We start from the raw sequence: 27,500 nt of genomic DNA, 5'->3' as shown, positions 1-27,500 counted from the left end.
GACAGAGACAGAGAGAGAAAGACAGAGAGAGAAAGACAGAGACAGAGAGCTCTAAACCAGGACCATATTTCTGCCTCGCTGCGGTTTGGCTGCAACGTGTGGAAGAAAAATATTTTCTATCTGATACAAGATTGTCATCTTACCAAAACAGAGAGTGCATGACTTGCCCGCGAGAACATTTCAAAACAAATTTGGAAAGACTCTAATGTTTTCCTCTTGCTGGCAGAAGTAACTGGGTGACGATTCCCCCGGCCTTTCTTTCTTTGAGCGGGCGTCATGTTCATTGAGGTCCCCGTCTCCAGCGGGATTTCATTTGACTAAGTGCTATGGTTCCATTTCCTTTGACACATGGGCATCAGATGCAGATAGCGAAACCTTTGATGAACCCGGTCTACAAACACACACAGACACACATACACTCAGTTGTCATGTGTTTAGCATTACAAGTTCTCTCCAGGCTATGGTATGTTTCTGTTCTGCTTTTCACACAGCATTGATGAACGTTAGCCAGATAGCAGAGAAGCTGGCTAACCCTGGACTGAGGTGGGCTGGTGTCGGTCTGGAGAGTATTCAGGAAAGGACGCTTAGCGTTCTATGACAGCAAAGCCAGAAGGCAAAACTGGTTGTGATGACGTCATGACAACAAGATTATAACCAGTTCTAGTAGTAAGCCAGCTTTGTCTGCTGAGGATCAACAGTTCAACTGATAGCAACCATCTCCAGGATAAGGTTAGTGTCCTAAAGATTGATTACTAAAGATTGGAAAGCTGCCGCGGTCATCCCCCTCTTCAAAGACACTCTAGACCCAAACTGTTACAGACCTATATCCATCCTGCACTGCCTTTCTACGGTCTTCGAAAGCCAAGTTAACAAACAGATCACTGACCATTTCGAATCCCACCGTACCTTCTCCGCTGTGCAATCCGGTTTCCGAGCTGGTCACGGGTGCACCTCAGCCACGCTCAAGGTACTAAACGATATCATAACCGCCATCGATAAAAGACAGTACTGTGCAGCCGTCTTCTATCGACCTGGCCAAGGTTTTCAACTCTGTCAATCACCACATTCTTATTGACAGACTCAACAGCCTTGGTTTCTCAAATGACTGCCTCGCCTGGTTCACCAACTACTTCTCTGATAGAGTTCAGTTTGTCAAATCAGAGGGCATGTTGTCCGGACCTCTGGCAGTCTATGGGGGTGCCACAGGGTTCAATTCTCGGGCCGACTCTTTTCTCTGTATATATCAACGATGTCGCTCTTGTTGCGGGTGATTCCTTGATTCACCTCTACGCAGACGACACCATTCTATATACCTCTGGCCCTTCTTTGGACACTGTGTTAACCTCCAAACGAGCTTCATTGCCATACAACTCTCCTTCCGTGGCCTCCAACTGCTCTGAAAACGCTAGTAAAACTAAATGCATGCACTTCAACCGAGCGCTGCCCGCACACGCCCGCCCGACTAGCATCACTACTCTGGACGGTTCTGACTTAGAATATGTGGACAACTACAAATACCTAGGTGACTGGCTAGACTGTAAACTCTCCTTCCAGACTCATATTAAACATCTCCAATCCAAAATGAAATCTAGAATCGGCTTCCTATTTTGCAACAAAGCCTCCTTCACTCACGCTGCCAAACATACCCTCGTAAAACTGACTATCTAACCGATCCTCAACTTTGGTGATGTCATTTACAAAATAGCCTCCAACACTCTACTCAGCAAACTGGATGAAGTCTATCACAGTGCCATTTGTTTTGTCACCAAAGCCCCATATACTACCCAGCACGGCTACCTGTATGCTCTCGTCGGCTGGCCCTCGCTACATATTCGTCGCCAGACCCACTGGCTCCAGGTCATCTATAAGTCTTTGCTAGGTAAAGCTCCACCTTATCTCAGCTCAGTGGTCACCATAACAACACCCGTAGCACGCGCTCCAGCAAGTATATCTCACTGGTCATCCCCAAAGCCCACACCTCCTTTGGCCGCCTTTCCTTCAAGTTCTCTGCTGCCAATGACTGGAACGAATTGCAAAAATCGCTGAAGTTGGAGACTTCTATCTCCCTCACTAACTTTAAGCATCAGCTATCTGAGCAGCTTACCGATCGCTGCAGCTGTACACAGCCGTGTAAATAGCCCATCCAATCTACCTACCTCATCCCCATATTGTTTTTATTTACTCTTTTTGCTCTTTTGCACACCAGTATTTCTACTTGCACATCATCATCTGCACATCTATCACTACAGTGTTAATTTGCTCAATTGTAATTACTTCGCTACTATGGCCTATTTATTGCCTTACCTCCTTACGCCATTTGCACACACTGTATACAGACTTTTTCTATTGTGTTATTGACTGTACGTTTGTTTATTCCATGTGTAACTCTGTGTTGTTGTTTGTGTCACACTGCTTTGCTTTATCTTGGCCAGGTTGCAGTTGTAAATGAGAACTTGTTCTCAACTGGCCTACCCGGTTAAATAGAAGGTGAAATAAAAATAAATAAAATAAAAATTGGAGGGACAACAAGAAAGGCCAGACTTAACACTATCAGTCCCAAGAAATTGGCTTTTCATTTATCTGCATGTCCAGCCCTTATATTTACCGTCACAATTAAGTGTTTAAAAATGTTATTTTTAGGATAACCCGGGCTACAAGTAAAATACACAACTATTTGTCAAAAAGTTGCATTAATGAGTTTTATTGACAAATGTAAGAAGAAAAAAAAGGTCAGCCAAAGCAGAAACCTGATAAATAACAGGCAGTGGCTCGGGTGGTTGATGTCCTTGATGATCTTTTTGGCCTTCCTGTGACATCGGGCGCTGTAAGTGTCCTGAAGAGCAGGTAGTTTGCCCCCAGTGATGCGTTGGGCAGACAGTACCACCCTCTGGAGAGCCCTGAGGTTGTGGGCGGTGCAGTTGCCATACCAGGTGGTGATACAGCCCAAGACGATGCTTTCAATTGTGCAACTAACGGTTTCTGAGGGTCTTCAGGGCCGAGCCAAATTTCTTCAGCTTCCTGAGGTTGAAGAGGCGCTGTTGCGCCTTCTTAACCACATTGTCTGTGTGGGTGGACTTAGATTGTCAGTGATGTGTACGCGAGGAACTTTCCACCTTCCCCACTGCGGTCCCGTCGATATGGATGGTCTGCTGTTTCCTGAAGTTCACGATCAGCTCCTTTGTTTTGTTGACATTGACGGAGAGGTTGTTTTCCAGGCACCACACTCCCAGAGCCCTCACCTCCTCCTAGTAGGCTGTCTCGTCGTTGTTGGTAATCAACCCTACTACTGTTGTGTCGTCTGCAAACTTGATTGAATTGGAGGAATGTGTGGCCACGCAGTCATGGGTGAACAGGGAGTACAGGAGGGGGCTGAGCACACACCCTTGTGGGGCCCCAGTGTAGAGGATCAGCGGGGTGGAACTGTTGTTTCCTACCTTCACCACCTTGGGGGGGTCGGGGGGGTCTGTCAGGAAGTCCAGGACCCAGTTGCACAGGGTGGGGTTCAGACCTAGGGCCCCAAGCTTAATGATGAGCTTGGAGGGTACTATGGTGTTTAAGGCTGCGCTATATAGGTATTTTTCTTGTCCAGATGGGATAAGGCAGTGTGCAGTGCGATGGTGATGAGTCATCTGTGTATCTATTGGGGCGGTAAGCAAATTAAAGTGAGTCTAGGGTGACAGGTAAGTTGGAGGTGATATGATCCTTGACTAGTTTCTCAAAGCACTTCATGATGACAGAAGAGAGTGCTACGGGGCGATAGTCATTTAGTTCAGTCCCCTTTGCTTTCTTGAGTACAGGAACAAAGGTGGCCATCTTGAAGCATGTGGGGACAGCAGACTGGGATAGGGAGAGATTGAATATGTCCGTAAACACTCCAGTCATGTTTGTGAGTCTCAGCTTTTCATAGTTTGTTGCTCAAACCATTAGGCTCTACAGACGTTTTTGTAAAAAGACCCGCCCCTGGGCCCCTTCTGGATGCGCCCCGTCTCACAAACACTCCTCTAGCTCAGCCCCCGTTAATCACACAGACCAATGGTACAGCCCATAAGTCTAGCTCAAACACACAATGTTTAAAAGGGGTTAGAGGTCGTGGTGAGACTCATTGGGTTGACAATAAGTTGTACAAATAAAGTTACAGATATACTTACATGCTATTTGAAATATTATTTCTATTTTAATTGCATTTTAATCTATGAGTAGCTAATTTGAAACAATTTCTTTATTTTCCTTTCATTGCATGTTGGTTGCGTAAGTATTCAGAGAATAACCAAGGTCAACTCAGTTTAAAGTGTTAACAAAGCTCTTCCTGTTACTGTTATTTCCTCATATAAGATATCACAGTGTTTCATCAACTACCATGAGATTTCACGTTGTCATTACTGGACAAAGATGCACAAAGACAAACAAGGAAACGCATTCAAATTGGCGAGATGGGGAAAACAGCAACCAATTCATTACATCCATTCAGTATCAATTCCATCTAGTCCTATTTTTCTCTCCATTTTCTCTCCTTCCATCTCTGCACTATCCCCTGAGTAGTCCATCACTGTGGAAATTGTTCCAATGAAAATTAAAAAGGGGTGTTTTCAATAGAACAGAATTGATGTGAAATTGCATATAGCTCCTGATATAAATATAATACTTCCTGGTCGGCCGGCAGTGTCGCTCTCATCTCTGTTTTAAATCTGTTTGGAGGAAGACTCTATTTGCCCTAATTAATGAGATACACACCCGGTTATCCAAAATATTACTCCTAAATGGGACTGATAGACCAGATATGAAATATATACGATCCAGCGGCAAGGCACACACACACGGTTGCATGTACACACACACACTCTCAGTTAAATGATTTGAAGACTTTAGACGTTTTTTCATATTCTCTCCACCCCCCCTAACTGACACTTTATCTGCATACTGGCATCTCTGCAGATTGAACACTCAGCCAAGACAATGACAGCCTCGCTCTCCCCATTGTCACTTCTCATTTCAGCCCCAGTCTGATGCCCCTTACTGGGCTTACGCCAATAATATTCTCCCCTCTCTGGTTCTGTATCAAACACCCAGCTTCTACCTAGCTCTGATGGAAAAGGACAACTTCATGTCTGTGACACTCATTTGTCAATTAGCAGGCCCCTCTCCCTGTTGACATACGGGGACTTGAAAGAAGGAACGCCGCCTGTGACGAATTAAGAGAGACAGATGAGTGAGACGCGTGGCGGAGTAATACCATAATGTGCTTTAGATATGAATATAAAACGACATGGATGACAGGCCATACAAGGTTTTATTTCATTTCTTAGTTGAAACCGGGGGTCCCCTCCCTACTTTGTCTTCTTTGTTCTGTTTTCATCCGACTACTTACATCTCATTTTGACAGGCCGGGCGACATTTAGAGCACTTTGGTGCAAGTTAGCGTACTTGATTTGTCATTAAAATGCAAAACGGCTGCCATGGCTGACGCACTGTAGCCTTAGCAGCCTTAAGTCTACACACACAGGTGGAGGAGGGTTCATCTGCAATGCAAAAGCTTCATGTGGGCTCATCTCTCTCTACAGCTTTGAGTAAGTGGGGGGGGGGGGGGATAATCCTCAGAGTCCAGCTACTACAGATGATTCTCATAAGTATATTTCTATGGGAACAGCAGCATTGGATCATTGCAAAATCGTTGCCGCCACTCCAAAACATATTATTTCATTGTATATATACAGTTGAAGTCGGAAGTTTACATACACCTTAGCCAAATACATTTAAACTCAGTTTTTCACAATTCCTGACATTCATTCCTTGTAAAAATTCCCTGTCTTAGGTCAGTTAGGATCACCACTTTATTTTAAGAATGTGAAATGTCAGAAAAATTGTTGAGAGAATGATTCAGCTTTTATTTCTTTCATCACATTCCCAGTGGGTCAGAGTTTACATACACTCAATTAGTATTTGGTAGCGTTGCCTTTAAACTGTTTAACTTGGGTAAAATGTTTAGAGTAGCGTTCCACAAGCTTCCCACAGTAAGTTGGGTGAATTTTGGCCCATTCCTCCTGACAGAGCTGGTGTAACTGAGTCAGGTTTGTAGGCCTCCTTGCTCGCACACACTTTTTCAGATCTGCCCACAAATTTTCTATAGGATTGAGGTCAGGGCTTGTCATGGCCACTCCAATACCTTGACTTTGTTGTCCTCAAGCCATTTTGCCACAACTTTGGAAGCATGCTTGGGTTCATTGTCCATTTGGAAGACACATTTGCGACCAAGCTTTAACTTCCTGACTGATGTCTTGATATGCTGCTTCAGTATATCCACATAATTTTCCTCCCCCATGATGGCATCTATTTTGTGAAGTGCATCAGTCCCTCCTGCAGCAAAGCACCTCCACAACATGATGCTGCCACCCCCGTGCTTCACTGTTGGGATGGTGTTCTTCGGCTTGCAAGCCTCCCCTTTTTCCTCCAAACATAACGATGGCCATTATGGCCAAACAGTTCTATTTTTGTTTCATCAGACCAGAGGACATTTCTCCAAAAAGTACAATGTTTGTCCCCATGTGCAGTTGCAAACCGTAGTCTGGCTTTTTTTATGGTGGTTTGGAGCAGTGCCTTCTTCCTTGCTGAGCGGCCTTTCAGGTTATGTCGATATAGGACTCGTTTTACTGTGGATATAGGTACTTTTGTACCTGTTTCCTCCAGCATCTTCACAAGGTGCTGGAGATTCCGGCGCCGAAAAGAGATGGCTGCCTCGCTGCCTCGCTTCGTGTTCCTTGGAAAATATGCAGTATTTTGTTTTTTTACGTGTTATTTCTTACATCGGTACCCCGGGTAATCTTAGGTTTCATTACATACAGTCGGGAGGAACTACTGAATATACGATTAACGTCAACTCATCATCGTTCCTACCAGGAATATGACTTTCCCGAAACGGATCCAGTGTTTTGCCTTCCACACAATACAATGGATCTGATCCCAGCCGGCGACCCTGTGCGACGCCGAAAAAGGGGAAAACGTGGCGGTCTCGTGGTCAGGCTTCGGAGACGGGCACATCGCGCTCCACTCCCTAGCATACTACTCGCCAATGTCCAGTCTCTTGACAATAAGGTTGATGAAATCCGAGCACGGGTAGCATTCCAGAGAGACATCAGGGATTGCAACGTGCTCTGCTTCACGGAAACATGGCTAACTCAAGGGACGCTAACGGAGTCGGTGCAGCCAGCTGGTTTCTTCATGCATCGCGCCGACAGAAACAAACATCTTTCCGGTAAGAAGAGGGGCGGGGGGGTATGCCTTATGATTAACGAGAAGTGGTGTGATCATCATAACAACACACAAGAACTCAAGTCGTTCTGTTCACCTGATCTAGAACTCCTCACAATCAAATGTCGACCGCATTATCTACCAAGGGAATTCTCGTCAATCATAATCACAGCCGTATACATTCCCCCCCAAGCAGACACATCGATGGCCCTGAACGAACTTTATCTGACTCTTTGTAAACTGGAAACCACACACCCTGAGGCTGCATTCATCGTAGCTGGGGATTTTAACAAGGCTAATCTAAAAACAAAACTCCCTAAATTCTATCAGCATATCGATTGTGCTACCAGGGCTGGAAAAACACTAGACCATTGTTATACTAATTTCCGCGACGCTTATAAGGCCCTCCCCCGCCCCCCTTTCGGAAAAGCTGACCACGACTCCATTTTGTTGATTCCAGCCTACAAACAAAAACTCAAACAACAAGCTCCCGCGCTCAGGTCTGTTCAACGCTGGTCCGACCAATCTGAATCCACGCTTCAAGACTGCTTCGATCACGCAGATTGGAATATGTTCCGCATCGCGTCCAACAACAATATTGACGAATATGCTGATTCGGTGAGCGAGTTCATTAGGAAGTGCATTGACGATGTCGTACCCACAGCAACGATAAAAACATTCCCAAACCAGAAACCGTGGATTGACGGCAGCATTCGCGTGAAACTGAAAGCGCGAACCACTGCTTTTAACCAGGGCAAGGTGACCGGAAGCATGACCGAATACAAACAGTGTAGCTATTCTCTCCGCAAGGCAATCAAACAGGCCAAGTCTCAGTACAGAGACAAAATCGAGTCGAAATTCAACAGCTCAGACACAAGAGGTATGTGGCAGGGTCTACAGTCAATCACGGATTACAAAAAGAAAATCCGCCCCGTCGAGGACCAGGATGTCTTGCTCCCAGACAGGCTAAACAACTTTTTTGCCCGCTTTGAGGACAATACAGTGCCACTGACACGGCCCCCTACCAAAACCTGCGGGCTCTCCTTCACTGCAGCCGAGGTGAGTAAAACATTTAAACGTGTTAACCCTCGCAAGGCTGCAGGCCCAGACGGCATTCCCAGCCGCGTCCTCAGAGCATGCGCAGACCAGCTGGCTGGTGTGTTTACGGACATATTCAATCAATCCTTATCCCAGTCTGCTGTTCCCACATGCTTCAAGAGGGCCACCATTGTTCCTGTTCCCAAGAAAGCTAAGGTAACTGAGCTAAACGACTACCGCCCCGTAGCACTCACTTCCGTCATCATGAAGTGCTTTGAGAGACTAGTCAAGGACCATATCACCTCCACCCTACCGGACACCCTAGACCCACTCCAATTTGCTTACCGACCCAATAGGTCCACAGACGACGCAATCGCAACCACACTGCACACTGCCCTAACCCATCTGGACAAGAGGAATACCCATGTGAGAATGCTGTTCATCGATTACAGCTCAGCATTTAACACCATAGTACCCTCCAAACTCGTCATCAAGCTCGAGACCCTGGGTCTCGACCCCGCCCTGTGCAACTGGGTCCTGGACTTCCTGACGGGCCGCCCCCAGGTGGTGAGGGTAGGTAACAACATCTCCACCCCGCTGATCCTCAACACTGGGGCCCCACAAGGGTGCGTTCTGAGCCCTCTCCTGTACTCCCTGTTCACCCACGACTGCGTGGCCATGCACGCCTCCAACTCAATCATCAAGTTTGCGGATGACACTACAGTGGTAGGCTTGATCACCAACAACGACGAGACGGCCTACAGGGAGGAGGTGAGGGCCCTCGGAGTGTGGTGTCAGGAAAATAACCTCATACTCAACGTCAACAAAACAAAGGAGATGATTGTGGACTTCAGGAAACAGCAGAGGGAGCACCCCCCTATCCACATCGACGGGTCAGTAGTGGAGAAGGTGGAAAGTTTTAAGTTCCTCGGTGTACACATCACGGACAAACTGAACTGGTCCACCCACACAGACAGCGTTGTGAAGAAGGCGCAGCAGCGCCTCTTCAACCTCAGGAGGCTGAAGAAATTCGGCTTGTCACCAAAAGCACTCACAAACTTCTACAGATGCACAATCGAGAGCATCCTGTCGGGCTGTATCACCGCCTGGTACGGCAACTGCTCCGCCCACAACCGTAAGGCTCTCCAGAGGGTAGTGAGGTCTGCAGAACGCATCACCAGGGGCAAACTACCTGCCCTCCAGGACACCTACACCACCCGATGTCACAGGAAGGCCATAAAGATCATCAAGGACAACAACCACCCAAGCCACTGCCTGTTCACCCCGCTATCATCCAGAAGGCGAGGTCAGTACAGGTGCATCAAAGCAGGGACCGAGAGACTGAAAAACAGCTTCTATCTCAAGGCCATCAGACTGTTAAACAGCCACCACTAACATTTAGCGGCCGCTGCCAACATACTGACTCAACTCCAGCCACTTTAAAAATGGGAATTGATGGAAATTATGTAAAAATGTACCACTAGCCACTTTAAGCAATGCCACTTAATACAATGTTTACATACCCTACATTACCCATCTCATATGTATATATACTGTACTCTATATCATCTACTGCATCTTGCCATCTTTATGCAATACATGTACCACTAGCCACTTTAAACTATGCCACTTTATGTTTACATACCCTACAGTACTCATCTCATATGTATATACCGTACTCTATACCATCTACTGCATCTGCCATGCCGTTCTGTACCACCACTCATCCATATATCTTTATGTACATATTCTTTATCCCTTTACACTTGTGTGTGTGTGTAAGGTAGTAGTGTGGAATTGTTAGGTTAGATTACTGTTGGTTATTACTGCATTGTCGGAACTAGAAGCACAAGCATTTCGCTACACTCGCATTAACATCTGCTAACCATGTGTATGTGACTAATAAAATTTGATTTGATTTGATTTGATTTGAAGGTCCTTTGCTGTTGTTCTGGGATTGATTTGCACTTTTCGCACCAAAGTACGTTCCTCTCTAGGAGACAGAATGCGTCTCCTTCCAGAGCGATGTGAACGGCTGCGTGGTCCCATGGTGTTTATACTTGCGTACTATCGTTTGTACAGATGAACGTGGTACCTTCAGGCGTTTGGAAATTGCTCCCAAGGATGAACCAGACTTGTGGAGGTCTACAATTTTTTGTCTGAGGTCTTGGCTGATTTCTTTTGATTTTCCCATGATGTCAAGCAAAGAGGCACTGAGTTTGAAGGTAGGCCTTGAAATACATCCACAGGTGCACCTCCAATTGACTCAAATGATGTCAATTAGCCTATCAGAAGCTTCTAAAGCCATGACATAATTTTGTGGAATTTTCCAAGCTGTTTAAAGGCACAGTCAACTTAGTGTATGTAAACTTCTGACCCACTGGAATTGTGATACAGTGAATTATAAATGAAATAATCTGTCCGTAAACAATTATTGGAAAAATGACATGCGTCATGCACAAAGTAGATGTCCTATCCGACTTGCCAAAACTATAGTTTGTTAACAAGAAATTTGTGGAGTGGTTGAAAAACGAGTTTTAATGACTTCAACTGTATGTAAACTTCCGACTTCAACTGTATGTATGTATGTATGTATGTATGTATGTATGTATGTATGTATGTATGTATGTACGTACGTACGTACGGGACCCCAAGGTTGCAAGTTTTGTTTTCAAATAACCAATCATCAAGCTTTGATTATTTGAATCAGCTGTGTAGTGTTAGGACAAAAACCAAAACTTGCAACCTTGGGGTCCCGAGGACAGAATTTGGGGAAACCCTGGTTTAGAAAACAGCGGTTCTGTGAGTAACCTCCGATATCCGCTAAATGTGGTTGTGACAGAGTGGTTTCTGTTTTCTTCCTACAAATATGGCTCTAACTTTTGAACGGTTGGAGTTATAAGCTATTATGACCCAATGACTCACTTTGAGCTATAAGCTATTATGACCCAATGACTCACTTTGAGCTATAAGCTATTATGACCCAATGACTCACTTTGAGCTATAAGCTATTATGACCCAATGACTCACTTTGAGCTATAAGCTATTATGACCCAATGACTCACTTTGAGCTATAAGCTATTATGACCCAATGACTCACTTTGAGCTATAAGCTATTATGACCCAATGACTCACTTTGAGCTATAAGCTATTATGACCCAATGACTCACTTTGAGCTATAAGCTATTATGACCCAATGACTCACTTTGAGTTATAAGCTATTATGACCCAATGACTCACTTTGAGCTATAAGCTATTATGACCCAATGACTCACTTTGAGCTATAAGCTATTATGACCCAATGACTCACTTTGAGCTATAAGCTATTATGACCCAATGACTCACTTTGAGCTATAAGCTATTATGACCCAATGACTCACTTTGAGCTATAAGCTATTATGACTGCAATCCTCACAAGATGTGCAGGACTCGTTAGAACAGATTGGACAAGAACAGGCACTAAATCAGTGTGTGTGTACATCTTTGGCATCCAACTTGATCTGAGTACCACTACAGTATAGGCCTACTTCATGTGATGAGACTGAACAGGATACACAGGCCCCATACCTCTCACTTGCAATCAGAAACAACAACACAGCCGAGTATTAACGTATAAAAAAATATTTTAGACATGATGTGAAAATTGAAGTCGAGCGTGGTGTTGACAAGGAGGACACCTGTCAAATGTCTCCTTACTAATACAGCCGTGACTTGTTAGTCTCAATGACATTGTTTATCCGAAGAGGGAGGTGACTCTTGTCTGTTGCACTAAAACGATCACATAACGTTAGTATTTATTCTCCTCACGCCTCATAGCCACAGTAGCTCCTCACACCTCAGGTGTCAAATGTGATATTAAAACAGGTAACGGATTCAAGCACCTACGACAGACACTGGCTCAAACGGTAACCATCAGATAGAAGAGTGGTGTCCACACATTGTATTCCCCATTATCATAGTGTCTCTCTCACACACACACAGTGTTTTTCTCATCACCACACAGTGTCACACACACTGCACCCATTTGACCCGAAACTAAATGGACAACACAATATCCACCCCTGTCCTCCAACAACCACATCTGGCTCTGTGTCTCTAAGTCTCATTCTTTCAACACATCGATGAGGCAGCCTGACAGGTTGGTATGGGGAGAGGAGGTGTAGGTGTGACAGGCTGCTACACCAACTTTATTTCCTGGCATTAACTGCCCAGCCACACACACACACCCACACTCACAAACCCACACTACTCAGTGACAGGTGCTGCCTCATTTTCATTGGCACTCATTGTCAAGTTACTGGATGAGTGCTGTCAATTGGGCTGATGGAAATAAGCATATTAGCAGCAATACTTTCTGGCACGGTCTTCCACAAGAATGGCATGGAGTAGTGCATCACCCTCAAGGCAGTCCAGTCCACTCTGACTGTCTGACAAAGTGTCAGTCGTCAAGGCAGTTAGCACTTGGGTTACTTTTGGTGTCACTGAAATGGGGTCACAAATGTCAACACACAGAGCGGTACCATGAAATGGCTCTTGATAGGTGCGAGGAGACATCAAGCGCTTGTTATGAAGTGATTCATAACAAGTAAAGGCGGTGGCACAGAAAGTTAATCTCATCAGGGACAGACCGCGTGTTTTAAAACACAGCTTTACGTCATTGCCCTCTTTATCCCCGCTCATTTCATCACACAACGCAGGGACAGCCAGTCCCTCTATTATATTAGGCCGTGTGACTGGGTTCCTTTGTCCTCAAGGGAAGTTCTTATGGGGATAACTAAAACCCAGAGTGGGAGAGAGAAAGAAAAGAGAGAGAGAGAGAGAGAGAGAGAGAGAGGCTATGCCAAGACTCATCGCTCTAGTTCTTGGTTCTTTTATCACCATCACATGTCTGCTCGCTAATTGAATTTCACAGTTCCACTCAACCGTGGCCTCAGAGAGGAATCATGTGATCTTCACAGCCTCCAATCATCACAGAGAAAGCTTTTATTAAAGGGTGGTCCATTTACGCTACGCAATTTATCACTAGGCCAGGGACAAGAGTTTTTCATGACAACATGACCTGACCCGGAAAAACTCCTGAACGTACAGGAACCAGAGTTTTTGTTGGTCAGCTCATGTGGTCAGAAATGAAATACTGGCCCTAAGAGATGGTGGGAGCTGGAAAAGTTTGATGACATGAATACAAGCCTCACCAGTAATACAAATTTAGAGGGAATGGTTTGTAGCCCAATCCAACAACTAATCCACAACAATCAATCAACCAATACTAATCAGTCCCAAATGGCTTGGGTAATACTTGATTGCTTCTCTTCTGTCCAGACAATCCTTTGAAGTCCAGTAATGATATCTGACATTAAGATTCCTCCTTAACCAAATTAAATATTAATAATGAATTAGTAAAATGTCAGAGATATAAATATTTGATTCTGAACATCAAGTTGTTAATGTGATGCGATCAAGTACAAGGAACATAAATGCAGACCTTGATATCTTCTAAAACCAACACATTTAGGCAGTTAGGAAAGCTAAGGCTAGCTTTTTCAAGCAGAAAATCAGTCACCACCGATAAATACACTATAACTGAGAATTTCAAGAAGTATTTTTCTAAGGCTGGCCATGCTTTCCACCTGGCTACCCCTACCCCGATCAACAGCCCTGCACCCCCCAGAGCAACTCGCCCAAGCCTCCCCCATTTCTCCTTCACCCAAATCCAGATAGCTGATGTTCTGAAAGAGCTGCAAAATCTGGACCTCTACAAATCAGCCGGGCTAAACAATCTGGACCCTCTCTTTCTAAAAGTATCTACCGAAATTGTTGCAACCCCTATTACTAGCCTGTTCAACCTCTCTTTCGTATCGTCTGAGATTCCCAAAGATTGGAAAGCTGCCGCGGTCATCCCCCTCTTCATAGGGGGAGACACTCTAGACCCAAACTGCTATAGACCTATATCTATCCTACCCTGCCTTTCTAAGGTCTTCAAAAGCCAAGTTAACAAACAGATCACCGACAATTTCGAATCCCACCGTACCTTCTCCGCTACGCAATCTGGTTTCAGAGCTGGTCATGGGTGCACCTCAGCCACGCTCAAGGTCCTAAATGATATCATAACCTGTCACGTTCCTGACCTATTTTTATGTTATTTTGATTATGTTTAGTTGGTCAGGGCGTGAGTTGGGGTGGGCATTGTATGTTGTGTGTGTTTGGTTAGTCTATGGGTGTTGTATGTGTATGGGATAGTGTTTGTTAGGTTGTCTAGTTATGTCTATGGCTGCCTAGATTGGGTCTCAATCAGAGACAGCTGTCATTCATTTGTCTCTGATTGGGAGCCATATTTAAGGTAGCCATAGGCAGTAGGCTTTTGTGGGTGTTTGTTTCCTGTGTCAGTGTTTGGACCACACAGGACTGTTTTGAGGTATGTCACGTTTGTTGTTTTGTAGTTTGTAGTGTTTTCTTGTTATTTACATTAAACATGTACAATTATCAATCCGCATCTTGGTCCGATCCATGCTCCTCCTCGTCTGAGGAGGAGAACGACTTTGACAGCCATTACAGAAACACCCACCACAACAGGACCAAGCGGATTGAGGAAGGAGGGCAAGAACTAAAGCAATGGAGAGAGGAGGAATGGAGTTGGGAGCAAATTTTCAATGGAGAAGGACCCTGGGCTAAGGTGGGAGAGAATCGCCGCTCTCGGGAGGAGAAGGAGGCAGCCACAGCCCAGGAGCGCTGGTATGAGGAGGCAGCACGTATGAGAGGCTGGAAGCCCGAGAGGCTCACCCAAAAATTTCTTGGGGGGGGGCTAAAGGGGAGTGTGGCGAAGCCGGGTAGGATACCTGAGCCAACTCCCCGGGCTTGCCGTGGAGTGAGAGGGCGTCGTACTGGTCAGACACCGTGTTATGCGGTAAAGCGCACGGTGTCCCCAGTACGCGTGCTTAGCCCAGTGCGGGCTATTCCACCTTGCCGCACTGGGAGGGCTAGGTTGGGCATCGAGCCGAGTGCCATGAAGCCGGCCCAACGTATCTGGTCTCCAGTACGTCTCCTCGGGCCGGCGTACATGGCACCAGCCTTACAGGTGGTGTCCCCGGTTCGCCTGCATAGCCCAGTGCGGGCTATTCCACCTCGCCGCACTGGCAGGGCTACGGGGACCATTCAACCTGGTAAGGTTGGGGAGGCTCGGTGCTCAAGAGCACGTGTCCTCCTTCACGGTCCGGTATATCCGGCGCCACCTTCCCACCCCAGCTCAGTACCACCAGTGCCTACACCACGCACCAGGCTTCCAGTGCATCTCCAGAGCCCTGTTCCTCCTCCACGCACTCTCCCTATGGTGCGTGTCTCCAGCCCAGTGCCTCCAGTTCCGGCACCACGCACCAAGCCTCCTGTGCGTCTCCAGAGCCCGGTACGCACTGTTCCTTCTCCCCGCACTCGCCCTAAGGTGCGTGCCCTCAGCCCGGTACCTCCAGTTCCGGTACCACGCACCAGGCCTAGAGTGCGCCACGAGAGTCCAGTGTGCCCTGTTGTTGTTCCCCGCACTAGCCTGAAGGTGCGTGTCCTTAGCCCGGTACCTCCAGTTCCGGTACCACGCACCAGGCCTACAGTGCGTCTCAGCCGGCCAGAGTCTGCCGTCTGCCCAGCGGCGCCTGAACTGCCCGTCTGCCCAGCGGCGCCTGAACTGCCCGTCTGCCCAGCGGCGCCTAAACTGCCCGTCTGCCCAGCGGCGCCTGAACTGCCCGTCTGCCCAGCGGCGCCTGAACTGCCCGTCTGCCCAGCGGCGCCTGAACTGCCCGTCTGCCCAGCGCCGTCTGAACTGTCCGTCTGCCATGAGCCTGCAAAGCCGCCCGTCTGCCATGAGCCTGCAAAGCCGCCCGTCTGCCATGAGCCTACAGAGCCGTCCGCCAGACAGGAGCCGCTAGAGCCGTCCGCCAGACAGGAGCCGCTAGAGCCTTCCGCCAGACCGGATCAGCCAGAGCCTTCCGCCAGACCGGATCAGCCAGAGCCTTCCGCCAGACCGGATCAGCCAGAGCCTTCCGCCAGACCGGATCAGCCAGAGCCTTCCGCCAGACCGGATCAGCCAGAGCCTTCCGCCAGACCGGATCAGCCAGAGCCTTCCGCCAGACCGGATCAGCCAGAGCCTTCCGCCAGATCTGACCAGCCAGAGCCGTCAGCCAGCCATGACCGGCCAGAGCCGTCAGCCAGCCATGACCGGCCAGAGCCGTCAGCCAGCCAGGATCCGCCAGCCAGCCAGGATCCGCCAGCCAGTCCGGAGCTGCCGTCCCTCAGCCCGGAGCTGCCGTCCCTCAGCCCGGAGCTGCCGTCCCTCAGCCCGGAGCTGCCGTCCCTCAGCCCGGAGCTGCCGTCCCTCAGCCCGGAGCTGCCGTCCCTCATCCCGGTGCTGCCCCTTATCCCGGTGCTGCCCCTTATCCCGATGCTGCCCCTTCAGTTAGGTGGGTTTAGTTGGAGGGTGGTCATTGGGTGGGGGATACGGAAGCGGGGAGTGACTATGGTGGTGTGGGGACAGCGTCCAGAGCCGGAGCCACCACCGTGGACAGATGCCCACCCAGACCCTCCCCTAGACTTTTGGTGGTGCGTTCGGAGTACGCACCTTGAGGGGGGGGGTTATGTCACGTTCCTGACCTATTTTTATGTTATTTTGATTATGTTTAGTTGGTCAGGGCGTGAGTTGGGGTGGGCATTGTATGTTGTGTGTGTTTGGTTAGTCTATGGGTGTTGTATGTGTATGGGATAGTGTTTGTTAGGTTGTCTAGTTATGTCTATGGCTGCCTAGATTGGGTCTCAATCAGAGACAGCTGTCATTCATTTGTCTCTGATTGGGAGCCATATTTAAGGTAGCCATAGGCAGTAGGCTTTTGTGGGTGTTTGTTTCCTGTGTCAGTGTTTGGACCACACAGGACTGTTTTGAGGTATGTCACGTTTGTTGTTTTGTAGTTTGTAGTGTTTTCTTGTTATTTACATTAAACATGTACAATTATCAATCCGCATCTTGGTCCGATCCATGCTCCTCCTCGACTGAGGAGGAGAACGACTTTGACAGCCATTACATAACCGCCATCGATAAGAGACATTACCGTGCAGGCGTATTCATCAACCTGGCCAAGGCTTTCAAATCTGTCACCACATTCTTATCGGCAGACTCAACAGCCTTGGTTTCTCAAGTGATTGCCTCGCCTGGTTAACCAACTACTTCTCTGATAGAGTTCAGTGTGTCAAATCGGAGGGCCAGTTGTCCGGACCTCTGGCAGTCTCTATGGGGGTGCCACAGGGTTCAATTCTCGGGCCGACTCTTTTCTCTGTATATATCAACGATGTCGCTCTTGCTGCTGGTGATTCTCTGATCCACCTCTATGCAGACGACACCATTCTATATACCTCTGGCCCTTCTTTGGACACTGTGTTAACAAACCTCAAGACGAGCTTCAATGCCATACAACTCTCCTTCCGTGGCCTCTAACTGCTCTTAAATGCAAGTAAAACTAAATGCATGCTCTTCAACCGATCGCTGCCCGCACCTGCCCGCCCGTCCAGCATCACTACTCTGGACGGTTCTGACTTAGAATATGTGGACAACTACAAATACCTAGGTGTCCGGTTAGACTGTAAACTCTCCTTCCAGACTCACATTATGTATCTTCAATCCAAAATTAAATCTAGAATCCGCTTCCTATGTCGTAACAAAGCATCCTTCACTCATGCTGCCAAACATACCCTCGTAGAACTGACCATCCTACCGATCCTCGACTTTGGCGATGTCATTTACAAAATAGCCTCCAACACTCTACTCAACAAATTGGATGCAGTCTATAACAGTGCCATCCGTTTTGTCACCAAAGCCCCATATACTACCCACCACTGCGACCAGTACGCTCTCGTTGGCTGGCCCTTGCTTCATACTCGCCGCCAAACCCACTGGCTTCCAGGTCATCTACAAGTTTCTGCTAGGTAAGGCCCTGCCTTATCTCAGCTCACTGGTCACCATAGCAGCACCCACCCGTAACACGCGCTCCAGCAGCTACAGTGGGGCAAAAAAGTATTTAGTCAGCCACCAATTGTGCAAGTTGTCCCACTTAAAAAGATGAGAGAGGCCTGTAATTTTCATCATAGGTACACTTCAACTATGACAGACAAAATGAGAGAAAAAAAATCCAGAAAATCACATTGTAGGATTTTTAATGAATTTATTTGCAAATTATGGTGGAAAATAAGTAACATGTAGCGGGTTTCTTATGTACCACAGGAGAACCAAGAAATGAAGAGCGACACCACGGCTGTCTTTTAGGCTTTTATGTTGATCTGCAATAGTATTGTGAAAAGACAGGACAGGAACACATCAGTCTCCAATGCACCATCTGACAAGTTGTTCTTTCTCTCTCAGTGTTTTCTCGGACTCACACAATCACACTCATACATAAATCCATAATGTATACTATAAAATAATAACCAGTCCTTAATACAAAGAATGTATCATCTTAATTCTTAGACAATAGAACCATACCTGCAATAGTATTGTGAAAAGACAGGACAGGAACACATCAGTCTCCAATGCACCATCTGACAAGTTGTTCTACACAGGAGCATGAAGAAAGGTAAAACACATATCCTGTCTCACATCCCCAATACATTGCTAGGTGCTTTCAGTGTTGACAGTACCAAAATACAACAACTCATGTACAAAAACACTGCAACATAAACAAGTTACAACGTGAAATCGCCTCTATTCCATTCAGCCCGTAGAGGACAAAACGACATCTCCCATAATGCAACGCTACAGCATTAACCTTGGGATGTTTTATTTATTTCACATTATGGACTTCTACAAAAGGAGTAATCTGCAACACATACCTTTCTCTCAGTGTTTTCTCGGACTGAGGAGAACGGGAGCTATGGGTAGTACCAGGGTGTTAGTAGGTGACACAAGCACCCAGATGAAATAAAATACATTTAATGAAACAAAACCTGAATATGTTAACATCATTCAGCTACTGTAGCTGCCTACCTAACGTCAACAGGCAGCACCAGTAGTGCAACAATTAAAAATAGACACCAAAAGTAAAGTTCCTGTTGATCATAGCGATCTGACTCCCCCCTTCTGTCTGAACTTGGAATATTCCTGTTCGCAGGCTTTGGCCACTGACCCTCAACCTGGTTGTTCTGTTCTGCGTTATGTATCTTTCTAATTATTTGAAGTTTGATGGAATAACCATTTGAACTCTCCTACAAACAGACAGATCAACATCAACTGTTCAGAGGAGACTGCGTGAATCAGGCCTTCATGGTGGAATTGCTGCAAAGAACAACTGCTAAAGGACACCAATAAGAAGAAGACACTTGCTTGGGCCAAGAAACACGAGCAATGGACATTAGACCGGTGGAAATCTGTCCTTTGGTCTGAGGAGTCCAAATTTTAGATTTATGGTTCCAACCGCCGTGTCTTTGGGAGACACAGAGTAGGTGAATGGATGACCTCTGCATATGTGGTTCCCACCGTGAAGCATGGAGGAGAAAGTGTGATGATGTGGGGATGCTTTGCTGGTGACACTGTCTGTGATTTATTTAGAATTCAAGGCACCAGCATGGCTACCACAGCATTCTGCAGAGACAGGCCCTCCCATCTGGTTTGCGCTTAGTGAGCCTACCATTTGTTTTTCCACAGGACAATGACCCAAATCACACCTCCAGGCTGTGTAAGGTCTATTTTACCAAGGAGAGTGATGGAGTGCTGCATCAGATGACCGGGCCTCCACAATCACCCGACCTCAACCCAATTGAGATGGTTTGTGATGAGTTGGACTGCAGAGTGAAGGAACAGCAGCCAACAAGTGCTCAGCATATGTGGAAACTCCTTCCAGACTGTTGGAAAAGCATTCCAGGTAAAGCTGGTTGAGAGAATGCCAAGAGTGTGCCAAGAGTGTGCAAAGCAGTCATCAAGACAAAGGTTGGCTACCTTGAAGAATCTAAAATATAAAAATATATTTAGAATTGTTTAACACTTTTTTGGTTACTACATGATTCCATATGTGTTAATTAATAGTTTTGATGTCTTCAATATTATTCTACAATGTAGAAAATAGTGAAAAGAAAAGAAAAACCCTGGAATAGGTGTCCCCAAACTTTTGACTGGTACTGTGTATATATATTTGGGGCGGCAGGTAGCCTAGTGGTTAGAGTGTTGGGTCAGTAACCGAAAGGTTGCTGGATCGAATCCCCGAGCTGACAGGGTAAAACTTGTCATTCTGCCAATGAACAAGGCAGTAACCCACTGTTCCCCGGCAGGCCGTTATTGTAAATAAGAATTTGTTCTCAACTGACTTGCCTACTTAAATAAAGGTTACATTTTAAAAAATGTTTTAAAATGTATAAACTAAGCAATAAAAAAGAAACGTGCCTTTTTCAGGATCGTGTCTTTCAAAGATAATTCATAAAAATCCAAATAACTTCACAGATCTTCATTGTAAAGGGTTTAAACACTGTTTCCCATGCTTGTTCAATGAACCATAAACAATTAATTAACATGCACCTGTGGAACGGTCGATAAGACACTAACAGCTTACAGACGGTAGGCAATTAAGGTCACAGTTATGAAAACTTAGGACACTAAAGAGGTACTTCTACTGACTGAAAAACACCAAAAGACAGATGCCCAGGGTCCCTGCTCATCTGCGTGAACGTGCCTTAGGCATGCTGCAAGGAGGCTTGAGGACTGCAGATATGGCCAGGGCAATAAATTGCAATGTTCATATTGTAAGATGAGTAAGAGAGCGCTACAGGGAGACAGGACGGACAACTGATCGTCCTCGGGACAGGTACAGGATGGCAACAACAACTGCCTGAGTTAAAACAGTAACGCACAATCCCTCCATCAGTGCTCAGACTGTCCGCAATAGGCTGAGAGAGGCTGGACTGAGGGCTTGTAGGCCTGTTGTAAGGCAGGTCCTCACCAGACATCAACGCCAACAACGTCGCCTATGGGCACAAACCCACCGTCGCTGGAACAGATACAGACTGGCAAAAAGTGCTCTTCACTGACGAGTCGCGGTTTTGTCTCACCAGGGGTGGTGGTCAAAGGAATGAGCGTTACACCGAGGACTGAACTCTGGAGCGGGATTGACTTGGAGGTGGAGGGTCCGTCATGGTCTGGGCGGTGAGTCACAACATCATCAGACTGAGCTTGTTGTCATTGCAGGCAATCTCAACGCTGTGCGTTACAGGGAAGACATCCTCCTCTCTCATGTGGTACCCTTCCTGCAGGCTCATGCTGACATGACCCTCCAGCATGATGATGCCACCAGCCATACTGCTCGTTCTGTGTGTGATTTCCTGCAAGACAGGAATGTCAGTGTTCTGCCATGGCCAGCGAAAAGCCCGGATCTCAATCCCATTGAGCACGTCTGGGACCTGTTGGATTGGAGGGTGAGGGCTAGGGCCATTCCCCACAGAAATGTCTGGGAACTTGCAGGTGCCTTGGTGGAAGAGTGGGGTAACATCTCACAGCAAGAACTGGCAAATCTGGTGCAGTCCATGAGGAGGAGATGCACTGCAGTACTTAATTCAGCTGGTGGCCACACCAGATACTGCTGTTACTTTTGATTCCCCCCCCCCTTTGTTCAGGGACACATTATAAAATTTCTGTTAGTCACATGTCTGTGGAACGTGTTTTGTTTATGTCTCAGTTGTTACATCTTATGTTCATACAAATATTTACACATGTTAAGTTTGCTGAAAATAAATGCAGTTGACAGTGAGAGGACGTTTCTTTTTTTGCTGAGTGTATTTGCTAAGAGCTGGCAGGTCTGCTGTTAGAACCAGTAAAGGCCGCTTTACCACTCTTGGCTAGCGGAATGACTTTGGCTTCCCTCCAGGCCTGAGGACAAACACCTTCCTCTAGACTCAGATTAAAGTTATGACAGATAGGAGTGGCCATAGAGTCAGCTACCATCCTCAGTACCTTTCCATCTAAGTTGTCAGTGCCAGGAGGTTTGTCATTGAGCGATAACAATAATGTTTCACCTCTTCCACACTAACTTTACAAAATGCAAACTTACAATGCTTTTCCTTCATGATTTGTTTTTTTATGCATGAATACGATGTCTCACTGTTCGTTGTTGGGATTTCCTGCCTAACTTTGCCCACTTTGTCAATGAAGAAATCATAAAAATAATTGCCAACATCAAATGGTTTTGTGATGCCATCTGATTCGATGAAAGACGGAGTTTAATTTGTCTTTCTGCCCATAATTTATTTTAAAGTACTCCAACGTTTTTTTCCCATCATTCTTTATATCATTGATCTTGGCTTCATAATACCGTTTCTTCTTCTTTTTGTTGAGTTTAGTCACATATTTTCTCAATTTGCAGTAAGTGAGCCAGTCAGATGTTCAGTGACTTATTAGCCAATCCTTTTGTCCCATCTTTCAACCATACAGTTTTTCAATTCCTCATCAATCCATGGAACCTTAACAGTTAACAGTCAATTTCTTAACAGGTGCATGTTTATCAATTATTGGAAGAAGCAATTTCATAAATGCATCAAGTGCAGCATCTGGATGCTCCTCATTAATCACACCAGACCAACAAATATTTGTAACATCATCCACATAAGAGTCGCAGGAAAAAAAAAATCTATGATCTCTTTTACAATATTTTAGGCCCAGCTTTTGGGAATGTTGGCTTTCCTGGATATAACCACTATATTGTGATCCCTGCATCCAATGAGTACAGATACAGCTTTAGAACACAGTTATACAGTAGAAGTAAAAACATGATCAATACATGTGGAATATCTTGTTCCTGTAGTGTTTGTAAAAACCATGGGGGTTGATTTATACCTGAACCAGATTACACTAGTTCAAGTGAAAAGCTTCCTCTTGAGTTGACAGCTTGATGAAACTCAATCAATATTTAGGTACCCAACTAAAGTAGACCTCTCTGTTTACATCACATACACTATCAAGCATTTCACACACATTATTTAGATACTGACTGTTAGCACTTGGTGGCCTATAGCAACAGACCAAAATAATAGTATTTAGATGAGGCAGGTGAACCTGCAACCAAAGCACTTCAATAACACTTGACATCAGATCTTCTCTAAGCATTACAGGGATATGGCTCTGAATATATATACATATATATATATATATATAGCAACACCTTCCCATAAGCATTTCTGTCTTTTCTATAGATGTTATACCTTTTTATTGCTACTGCTGTATCATTAAAGGAATTATCCATGCGAGTCTCAGAAATGGCTAATATATGAATGTTATCTGATGTTATCAAGTTATTGATTTCATGAACCTTATTTAATAGGAATTTGGTCTTAACCTAGTTAAATAAACATTTCTAAGGCTACATATATTAATATAGGCTATTTCAGCCCTTTCCTGGGTAGCTTCTTAGAGATAGACTTAACTTGGAAAAGAACAAACAAAGCAAGTGAAAAGAAAACATTCAGCAGTTCATTAATCAGTTGGTGTGTGTAAGTGTGCTGCGAGGTTGAAGCTTCGAACCCATAGGCTTGGGTTCGCATAAAAAGGTTGGATGGAGACCTGGTTTCTAACATGAACTATTTGCAAGACTGACATCCCAGCTCATAAAATTATGCAAATAACAAAAAAATGCTACTCACAGCTTGTTGCACGCACAAAACAAATATTCGACAGCAAGAATCTTGATCCAGGAGGGGATTCTCTGCTGTTACCAGGAGGGGATTCTCTGCTGTGACTTAGCTAGATAACTAGCTACTAAATTAGCAAACCAAATGCACAACTGCATTTAGCACATTTTAGACAGTTTACTTAATAATTATACAATATCTAGCTGGAAAACATTTAGTTGTGAATTTCATACTGTAACTAGATCACCTGGTGCCTGCTGCACAACAGTGAGTGACTCACAAGGCGCCAGTCTCTTGTCATTGGGTGCTTGTAAACAAACACCATGTGACTGGTGCATACTGGTAAGCTTCATAATGAAAAAGAATGTGGCAGGTGAAATGAAGTACACGATATGCTTCATCTCCTAATGTATTGCACAAGTTGACTGCAGGTATTTATTTAGAAAGAAGCTACAAATATTCACATTTATTTTAAAAAATACTAAGAAATAGGTATTGACGGTACTGAAAAACTATCCCAAGGCTACTTCCAAATACCCCGGTATACCGCCCAAGGCTACTAAGATATTATTAAAGATTAAGCTGATGGGAAAATAATGTCATCAGCTTTTGAATGACAACATATTTACTAAAACATTTAGCCTACTAATTGTTAACTGTGTAATAACAACTCAAAACCCAACATAGAAACACCCTATGACAAACCAGTATAACACTATTACATACATTGAAGAAGTATGCAGTTTACAAATTCTACCACATTGCCTTTGTTTCGCATTCAAGGGGGGCAATCATGTCTGAAACATTCAGAGTTTGACACCCTCAGCGAATGAAAAGGCAGGCAAATCAAACTCCAGTCAAGGCAACGCTCGTTTTCCAATCGCTGCGGTTCATTAGGAATATTAATGCTCCGATAAGCACACATTTATTCATGAAACACTGGGCAGGGGCACGGGACTTAGCAATTATTAATGTGACAGGACTCGGGCACAAAGTGAATCAATTAAACAAGAAGAATCCACATTTCCAGCACAGATAACTGCCTTAAGACGACGACAATTTTCGACGACGTGACAAAAAGAGCCTCCATTCAGAGGCCTTTCAAGGCCCTGACAGGTCAAGAAAGGGTTTTTGAAACAAAAGCACCTTCTAACCATCCTCTCTCCTCTTTTAGTTGTCAGATCAATTTTGCCAGTCCTGCTGCTGAGATGACTGAGACAGCACACCCCCCCCCCCTCCCCCCAGTCCATCCCTCTGAACCAGCTGCCACAAGGTGATTCTTCAGGTCCTGTCAGAAGGGTCTTTTATTTTATTTGGCCCCTGCATTAACATGTCACATTTATTGATCAGGCCTTTTATCCGGCCACAGCTTGGTACCAGCCAACCCATCTCTCTGCTGCTCTGAGAGTCTCACAAATGGCACCCTATTCCCTATATAGTGCTCCTATTTAGTAAATAGGGTGCCATTTGGTACGCAGCTTGATGCTCTCACATGGTCTTTGATGTCCCTATGACATGCCAAACCACATAATGCACATAATGTGAACATATTAAATTGCACTTAATGCAGATATGGCAAAGATGTTGCTCCTCTCACATCTATGACAGGTAGCTAACTCTACCAGCTCTCACGTCAGAATTAGATCAATCCATGTTTCTCAAATTTCAAATTTTGTGGGAGGAGGAACTTAACATTGAAATAACTGATAACATGGATGAACATGGATGAACATGTTACGACTCAATTAAGCTCCACCAACTCAAGGTCTTGGTAAGAATTCTGTTGGAAGAATGTTATACGTGTCTTCATAACACCTAAACTGAAACCAAACACACTGGCTCCCAACACCCATTTTGGAGAGAATGCGGGTTATCAACAACGGATCACTCACATATTTTTTGGTCCCGCCCTGCTATTGAATCTTACTGGGGAGAAATAAGATCTAACATTGGAAAAATAATGGGTTTTGACATGGAACAAAACATTAATTTTTTGTATTTGGGTGAAATACCTGATAACTTACACAATAGAGACAAGTACCTGCTGGAGATCCTACTGGCAGCCAGTAAAAAGGCTATCACTAGGAAATGGCTACAAAAAGACCCCCCCCATCATGACACAATGTGTAGACATTACATATAGTATATTAAATAAATACACTATATGGAGCGTATGACCTTTGCTTTAAGAACATGAGGCCAAGAATACTGGGAAAAATGGGTTTCCTACCTGAAAATTGTCCAATTCAAAAGATTGTTACTGTAACTAATCTGATGTACGTGAAAAGAAAGTATCTAAAAAAAAATGCAGTTGAAGTTGTTCCAAATGTGTTAAAAGTTAACTTTAACCATTAACTCCAAATATTTAAGGTTAGGGTTAAGTTCAGGCTGATGCTTATCCCCATCTGCAATACCCGTCCACAACGCCCTAGCAAAACCGAAACCTACTTTAAGGTAAAAGCACTCACTGTTGCCCCTAGCGGCCGGTTTCCACGCCATCAGACATGGATGGACGTCAAATACAGACTTGTATGAGTTGAATGTGCTAGTTTCCGATTTAATGACGATGCCAGCCAGGCACAATGTAAATTCAAAAAGGAACATTTGAAAATCATAATGCCTGGCACTAAAATTGAACCTTTTAGAAAGAACGGAGTGAGTCATGTCTAAAGATGGTCTCCAATGGGCACATTGGGATCTTTCCATCTTAATCCATATAGGATATAAGATATATTGATATATGGTGGCAACATGACTTTAAATAGTACATTGAACAAAAAGATAAATACAACATGTAAAGTGTTGGTACCATGTTTCATGAGCTGAAATAAAAAATCCCAGACATTTTCCATACAAACAAAATTCATATTTCTCTAAAATGTTGTTTTGTTTGTTTACATCCCTGTTTGTTTACATCCCTGTTAGTGAGCATTTCTCTTTTGCCAAGATAATCCATCCACCTGACTGGTGTGGCATATCAAGAAGTTGATTAAACAGCATAATCATTACACAGTTGCACCTTGTGCTGGGTACAATAAAAGGACACTTTAAATGAGCAGTTTGTCACACAACACAATGCCACAGATGTCTCAAGGTTTGAGGAAGCATGCAATTGGGGGGGGGGGGGGGGGCTGTAACAAAACCCCTTTGTGGGAAAAAAACGTATTCTGATTGGCTGGGCCTGGCTCCCCGGTGGGTGGATCTGGCTCCCAAGTGGGTAGGTCTATACCCTCCCAGGCCCACCCATGGCTGAGCCCCTGTCCAGTCATGTGAAATCCATAGATTAGGGCCTAATTTATTTATTTCAAATGACTGGTTTCCTTCTATTAACTGTAACTCAGTAAAATCTTTGAAATTGTTGCATGCTGCGCGTATATTTTTGTTCAGTATATATGCATATAATAATTTATAAAAACGTATTAATGAAGGAAATTATTACATAGTGGTATCTTCCTTAAAAATGCACTATACAGAAATCGCTTGGGAACAGATCTACCACTTCTTAGATTTGCTTTCAACAGGAATGAAAAATCTAGAACTCCCATTTCTATGTGAATTTGGTCGGGTCGCCCAAAACGTTATATACAGTGAGG

The 27,500-nt window shown here is 45.1% G+C and overlaps 1 protein-coding gene across 1 annotated transcript in view; it reads right to left on the bottom strand.

Moving 5' to 3' along the window:
* The window catches only part of LOC139571056 (leucine-rich melanocyte differentiation-associated protein-like), a 394,808-nt gene that overhangs the window by 363,156 nt on the left and 4,152 nt on the right, over positions 1-27,500 (bottom strand). The window lies entirely within an intron of this gene.

The sequence above is a fragment of the Salvelinus alpinus genome, chromosome 3 (genome assembly GCF_045679555.1).
Source record: "Salvelinus alpinus chromosome 3, SLU_Salpinus.1, whole genome shotgun sequence".
In the NCBI taxonomy this organism is placed as follows: Eukaryota; Metazoa; Chordata; class Actinopteri; order Salmoniformes; family Salmonidae; genus Salvelinus; species Salvelinus alpinus.
The sequence above is the reverse complement of the archived record's forward strand: the minus strand, read 5'-3'. Positions and strand labels throughout refer to the sequence as shown.